This window comes from Budorcas taxicolor, chromosome 3 (genome assembly GCF_023091745.1).
Source record: "Budorcas taxicolor isolate Tak-1 chromosome 3, Takin1.1, whole genome shotgun sequence".
Taxonomy (NCBI): Eukaryota; Metazoa; Chordata; class Mammalia; order Artiodactyla; family Bovidae; genus Budorcas; species Budorcas taxicolor.
Genome location: NC_068912.1, coordinates 3687124 through 3693334, shown reverse-complemented (window position 1 = coordinate 3693334; position 6211 = coordinate 3687124).

Here is a 6211-nt window from a genome sequence, read left to right as displayed (position 1 = left end):
AAAATCACAGTCACAATCTGTGACTTATCTTGCTTTCACTGTCTATTAAAGTAGAGTTCTATTACTTCCTGGCATCTAGTAGACACTCAACGAATGCTTACGAAACTAACGTTAAATGAGAAGATTCTGGAAAAGCAGTTTAAAGCTAGACTGTTAAAGAATCTTGGAATATTGTGTAGGAGAGTTTGGACTTCATTCTAAAGCTATACATCAGTCACCAAAGGAGAGGTCTGCTTTGAAAAGGTAGCTATGACGGTTTCTGGGTGATGAATGTTTAAAAAGAAGCCAGTTAAAAGGTTACAGTCATTGTCTAGGTTAGAGACTTGAAGCCCAAACTAGGGCAGAGGGACTAGAAAGGTGACTGCTTTGAGGTGTCATCAACAAAAATCAGTTAGTAAGAGCATTAATTAAGTGCCCTTAGTAGGCTCAGGCTTCATGCTGTCTTTACAGGAGCCAAGCAAAATAGTCATTAGTATACTAACTTTACATTAAAAAAAAAAAAAGCTTTAGAGAACTTATACAATTCCCCCGGCACCTCACCCAGAATCACACTGCTAAATAAAACACTATTCTGGAATTCCATTGCAGGAGTATCTGATTTCCAAGGACAAGGAGTGGAAGACAATTATCCAGCCAAGATAAGTGTTTAGATCATGTCCTTTGCATACATACAAGTTTGCTGGGAAGGTAATGAGAGTGGTTTTGGTTACCCTGTAGGTTAGAGGCCTGTGATACAGTAAACTGTTCTGGCTGAAACAGAAACTGACTCTTGTTAGCTCACTGAACAGGATATTTACTGAAAGGCTATGGAGACTCACAGAATCGGTGGTAGGCTTGAGGGACAGGCTCCATGAAAAGGTCACGAACCCAGGGAGTTCCAGACAATGAGGCAACAAAAACTAGCCATCTATATATTCATGCAACAGATGGTTATTGAGTGTGTACCCCGTATCAGGCACCTGAGAGCCCTCGGGACACAGCTGCAAAAATTCCAGAAGCACCCTCACCTTCATGCAATTTTCATTCAAATGAGGGACTTGGGTCATAAATAAATCAATTGATTAAATCCAAAAATATGTCAGATGGTAGAAAATAACCCAAGGAAGGGGGATAAAGAGTGCCTTGAGGAGAGAGAAGTTGTAGTCGTCAATGGAGTGGTCAGAAAAACCTCTCCAAGAGTTCCGGTCCATCCACTGCTACAGACACATGAATGAATGAGAATTCTAAGTGTCCCCTTGTTGCTGCTCATTCTCGAGTGTTGAAGTCTTAGAGTAATATTTGACTGGCAGAGATGAAGACACGTGCCCAACCCCTTAGCTCCTCTGAAATGAGGCCGAGGAAGAATTGCCACTCAACTCCGATATTTTGATAAGCACTACCTCCAAAGAACATACAGAAAATGAGAGATTTTCCCCAAAGAGAAGAGGGTTTGGACTCTAAACAACCCAAATAACGACAGGAGTGGGTGTAATCAATAAGGCAGAGTCAAAGATGAGATTCATCAAAGAGAAGAATGAGAATGAAATAAAGGACAGTGCTTTAGAGAATCCTGGATAAGTTTTAAGATACAAGTCGATGAAGAGGAACCAGTAAAGGAAAGCAGGAAGAAAAGCATCTGGAGAGAGCAGTGTTTGAGAATCCAAGGACAGAGAGCTTAAGAGGTCAAAGGCAACCTTATAGAGAAGCTTGGAAGAAGACACTGTAAATGGAAGAAGACACTGTAAATGGAAAAGAAGCAATAGTGAATGCAATAGGGATAAAGTAACCTCCGAACTACAGTGTTCCAGAATTCATGCTGCTGTAAAGGAACTTGAAAATTACATTATCCTGTGTCAAAAGGAGTGTAGGACTTCTGCCCTCACTTCACTGAACTTTCACAATAACCTTGTGAGAAAGAGCTTATCCTCACTTGGAGATGGAGGGAAATGATATAATACCCAGTGTTGGAGATTATAAACCTTTTCCTGGAGTACATCTTGTCAATAGATAGCAAAAGACCTTAAACACATGTATTCTCTGACCCTTCCTCTTTAAAGGAATTTAGCCAAAAGGAATAATCAAGAGCGTGCAGACAGATTTATCTACAAGGTTGTACACTGGCTGTAATAGTAAAGAATTGAAAACAAGCTAGTTCCAACACGAGGGGATTGGTATGTCCATGCTGTGAAATGATGTGCAGTCAGTACCAAACGAATGTTGAAGAATGAACTATTCAAGAAAAAAAAAGAGTAAATGGTTTATAATTTATGAAGCAGAAAAAGCAGAGACAACAAAAAGTATATACAGTATGATTCCATTTTTGCTTCTTATGGTTTCCTGCCACATTTTCCAAAATGTCTGCAATAAACAAATACTACTTTTATAAAACAAACACTATTTATATAAGACTACAGATCTCTCCAAGAAAATTAGAGATACCAAAGGAATATTTCATGCAAAAATGGGCAAAATAAAGGACAGAAACACTATGGACCTAACAGAAGCAGAAGATATTAATAAGAGGCGGCAAGAATACACAGAAGAACTATACAATAAAGATCTTAATGACCCAGATAACCATGATGGTGTGATTGCTCACCTAGAGCCAGACATCCTGGAATTTGAAGTCAAATCTGACTTAGGAAGCATCACTATGAACAAAGCTAGTGGAGGTGATGGAATTCAAGCTGAACTATTTCAAGTCCTCAAAGATAATGCTGTGAAAGTGCTGCACTCAATATGCCAGAAAATTGGGAAAACTCAGCAGTGGCCACAGGACTGGAAAAGGTCAATTTTCATTCCAAAGAAATGCAATGCCAAAGAATGTTCAAACTACCACACAATTGTACTCATCTCACACACTAGCAAAGTAATGCTCAAAATTCTCCTAGCCAGGCTTCAACGGTGCATGAACTGAGAACTTCCAGATGACCAAGCTGGATTTAGACAAGGCAGAGGAACCAGAGATCAAATTGCCAACATTCACTGGATCATATAAAAAATCAAGAGAATTCCAGAAAAACATCTACTTCTGCTTCATTAACTATACTAAAGCCTTTGACTGTGTGAATCACAACAAACTGTGGGAAATTCTTAAAGATATGGGAATAGCAGACCACCTTACCTTCCTCCTGAGAAATCTGTATACAGGTCAAGAAGCAACAGTTAGAACTGTTGCTGAAACAGCAACTGGACATGAAACAATGGACTGCCTCCAAATTGGGAAAGGAGCATTTCAAGGCTGTATATTGTCATCTTGCTTATTTAACTTATATGGAGAATACATCCTGCAAAATGCCATACTGGATGAAGCACAAGCTGGAATCAAGATTGCAGGGAGAAATATCAATAACCTCAGATATGCAGATGACACCACCCTTATGACAGAAAGCAAAGAGGAACTAAAGAGCCTCTCAATCAAAGTGAAAGAGGAGAATGAAAAAGCTGGCTTAAAACTCAACTTTCAAAAAACCAAAATCATGGCATCCAGTCCCATCACTTCATGACAAATAGATGAAGAAACAATGGAAACAGTGACAGATTTTATTTTGAGGGGCTCCAAAATCACTGCAGATGGTGACTGCAGCCATGAAATTAAAAAGATACTTGCTCCTTGGAAAAAAAGCTATGACAAACCAAGACAGCATATTAAAATGCAGAGACATTACTTTGCCAACAAAGGTCCATCTAGTAAAAGCTATGGTTTTTCCAGTAGTCATGTATGGATGTGAGAACTGGACCATAAAGAAGGTTGAGGATGGAAGAATTGATGCCTTTGAATTATGGTGCTGGAGAGTCCCTTGGACTGCAAGGAGATCAAACCAGTTAATCTTAAAGGAAATCAACCCTGAATATTAATTGGAAGGACTGCTGCTAAAGTTCCAATACTTTGGCTACCTGACACAAAGAGCCAATTCATTGGAAAAAAGACCCCAATAATGGGAAAGATTGAAGGCAAAAGGATAAGGGGGGAACAGAGGATGAGAGTTAGATAGATACCATCACTGATTCAATGGACATAAACTTGAATAAACTCTGGGAGATACTGGAGGACAAAGGAGCCTGGGGGTCCTGCAGTCCATGGGGTCTCTAACAGTCAGACACAACTTAGCAATTGAACAACAACAATCTGTGTGATTAAGTACTTATTTGTGTCAAACAGGGATAACTGGGAAAGGAATGGCCAGAATTACTCTTGACTCTTCAGTCATTCCTTCTACCACCTCAGGCTGCCTTTTCTTACATAGAACAGTCACCAAGTGTCTTACTGCTGGCCTACTGCTATAACAAAAATACCACAGTATGGGTGACTTAAACAGTGAACATTTATTTCTCTGAATTCTGAAGCCTGGGAAGGTGAAGATCAAGGTGCTAGAAGATTTAGTGTCTGATAAGAACCTTCTTCCTGGTTCATAGATGGCTGTCTTGGCTGTGTCTTCAAACAACAGAAGAGCCAAGGGAGCGATCTGGGGTCTCTTTTACAGGGACACTTATGCCATTTGTGCAGGCCCCACCCCGATGAACGGTTGGATGGCATCACAGACTCAATGGACGCGAGTCTGAGTGAACTCCGGGAGTTGGTGATGGACAGGGAGGCCTGGCGTGCTGCGGTTCATGGGGTCGCAAGGAGTCAACTGAACCCTCATGAACTAATAGCTCCCAAAGGCCCAACCCATGAATACCTTCAGAGAGGGGATTAGGTTTCAACATATGAAATGAGGCGGGAGCAGGGAGGAGTAGGGGAGGGGCGGGAGGAGGGATGGAGGGAGGTAGACCAAAAGACTCCAACAAAGAACACCCTCAATCTATGGAAGCAAAGGAGCGGGGAAATGCCCCTCAATAATGTACAAATGCTTTCCTACCCTTTTACTTGCAGTGTTCAATGAAAACTGTTCTTTGCCAGAAACCCTAAAATACAAGGGGTTCCCTGGTGGGTCAAACATAAAGAATCTGCCTGCTATGCAGGAGACCAGGGTTCCATCCCTAGGTTGGAAACATCCCCTGGATAACGGAATGGCTACCCACTCCAATATTCTTGCTTGGGTAATTCCATGAACACACAAGAGCCTGGCGGGCTACAGTCCATGGGGTCACAAAGACTCTGGGCAGGACTGAGCGAATAACACCTTCACTTTCCCTTTACTGAAGAAGTTGAAAGCGTGAGACTGGTTGGAAGTTGTTGAGACAATAGTAACTATTTTATGAGCCCTCAAAATACTTCCGGGTACGTGAATAAGAAAAATTACTTAAAAGGAAAAAAACACCCACCCTGGAGCCTTTCCAAGATCAAGATTCCAACCTTTCTACACCTCGACCTGGAAGCACAGGCTCTCATAGAGAGAGGAAGTACCCCTACATCAAAGGCACTAGGGTTGGCTCACATGCGGCGATCCCCTAGTAGGATGTGGCGTGTCCAGAGTAAAGGGGTGACGGGCCCACTGAAGACACGTGAAAACTGGAAACTGGTGCTTTCTGCAGTAGACTGTTCCGGGGCTGAGCTTACAGCACTTTTAAGTAAGCTCCACTCTTTCCAGCTTGACCCAGCCTGCAGCCCTCACTTAAAATCTCACCGCACCATGCCCAGACTAGAGGGCCTAACTGGGGCAGAAATTCGCTCTCAAGGATCCCTGGGTCCCTGAGGCAGTGCGGTCTCGTTTCCGGAGAGCTGGAGCGGGCGAGCTGGCAGTGTGTGTGAAGAGGGGGGCGAATGGGTGCGGCCATCACGCTCGAAGTGCTAGGTGCCCGATTTTGGGAAAACTAACAATATTAGGGAAACACACCGGCTCTAACATCCCTAAACCCTTTCATCCGGTGAATGCAGCAATCTGGGACCGTGAGCGCCTACCCAAACTAAACGCAGCCAGAACCTACGCACCCCTCCCAGGTAACCTCTGCTGGGGCGCCCTCCCACTTGGCGCACGCGCCCTTCCGCCCTCACCGCAGAGCGCCTAGAAGCGAACTACGGTGGCTCTGCTAGGGATAAATTATTAAGGTCCTACCATGCAGCCTGGGTCGGGAAGTCCCCCTGGAATAGGAAATGGCAACCCACTCCAGTATTCTTGCCTGGAAAATCCCATGGACAGAGGAGCCCGGTAGGCTACAGTCCATGGGGTCGCAAAGAGTCGGACACGACTGAGCGACTTCACTTCACTTCATGCAGCAAATGCAACCCGAGAAATATGAACTGGCTGGGAGAGTTTAGGAAGGCGGCCACGACGGCATTTGCAGAAAG